The 1,240-nt window shown below is 47.3% G+C and overlaps 1 pseudogene; it reads right to left on the bottom strand.

Moving 5' to 3' along the window:
- Nucleotides 1–267: 267 nt before the first annotated feature.
- On the bottom strand, nt 268–1,002 carry LOC120854170 (annotated as a pseudogene).
- Nucleotides 1,003–1,240: the final 238 nt, after the last annotated feature.

Genomic DNA, 1,240 nt, shown 5'->3' with positions numbered 1-1,240 from the left:
AAAACACTTAACTTTGAACAAAGCAGCAAACTACACAAATGCAAAATGAAAACAGCATTTCAACTCCACCAAAAGTAGTCATCAAATTCATGTCACTGTATGGCAAAAACCTCCATAATATTGTAAAGTAATTAACCTCCAATTAAAATAAAGAATTAATTTAAAAGAGAAAAAGTAGTCATCATAAAAGATGTCAAAGTCACCTAACTTCTCTAAGCACTATTCACTTTTTAAAAGGAAGATGATAAAAAATATTGTCCGCAAACAATATCCCAACTCTAGGGCAAGTTTTAGAAAGTCTTCAAACCTCTTGCTTTAACGGCGACTAAGTGAGTAGGATGGAGATCTGGAACGTGGTCTGTGTCCTCCACGACTACAGTAAGAAGGAGGTGACCGTCCCCTGCATATCCGGTCCCTGTCTCGAGCGGCTCTCTGCCTCCTCCTCCACCTCCTCCTCTGGATGTCTGCTATAATAGGCCCGATCATCAGAGCCTCCATCCTACCCTCTGCCACAGTAATCCCAGCTGCCACAGGAAGGTCGCCCCATGTAAGTTCCTGGTGTTGGAGTACGTGGCCTTTTTGTTATGGAGAAATCAGCTGTGATCCTGTGTCTACCGAGCTCCATTCCGTTTGCACACTTTGTTGCTTTCTTGGCATCATCTACATTTTCAAAGTAACACAGGCAAATCCCTATTGAACTGCTGGTCACATACAACAAACCCGTCAGAAATTAGGCCATGTTTAGAGAACATTTCTTTAGATCTCTTTCTGTAGTGTATAAGCACAATCCAACACACCAAGACAACAGATGGGATCAGGATTTGCTGGATTCCCAGCATGACCCCTGTGAGTGGACCTGGGAGGATGACTGTGGCTATGCCATCTTCCCTAGCCTCGGCCATAAAATCTGCTAGGGGCTCGTCTGTGGGAGCGGGAGCAAGAGCGTGGCCTCCTCCAAAGCCTTTGAGAACTTCTGGATCGAGGCCTGCTCGCCGCTGGCATGTAAGACTTCTGCTGCCGTCACCACTTGGCATGCTTCAGTGGGAGCTGCCAACCTCTTGCACCTCCTTTGCAGAGGCTCTGCCCCAGCCTTGAATCACAAACCATGCACTGGTTCGCACACACTGGTTCCCCTGCACAGGTCCCCAAGGTGCTGAGCCAGAACACCCTGCACGGCCTCTGCTTCGGCCACTGTGGTGCTTCACAGGTGTTCACAGATGAAGGGATGTTCACAGTCTCT

Source organism: Oryx dammah, unplaced genomic scaffold (assembly GCF_014754425.2).
Source record: "Oryx dammah isolate SB20612 unplaced genomic scaffold, SCBI_Odam_1.1 HiC_scaffold_27, whole genome shotgun sequence".
Taxonomy (NCBI): domain Eukaryota; kingdom Metazoa; phylum Chordata; class Mammalia; order Artiodactyla; family Bovidae; genus Oryx; species Oryx dammah.
This window is presented reverse-complemented; position numbering and strand designations above follow the sequence as displayed.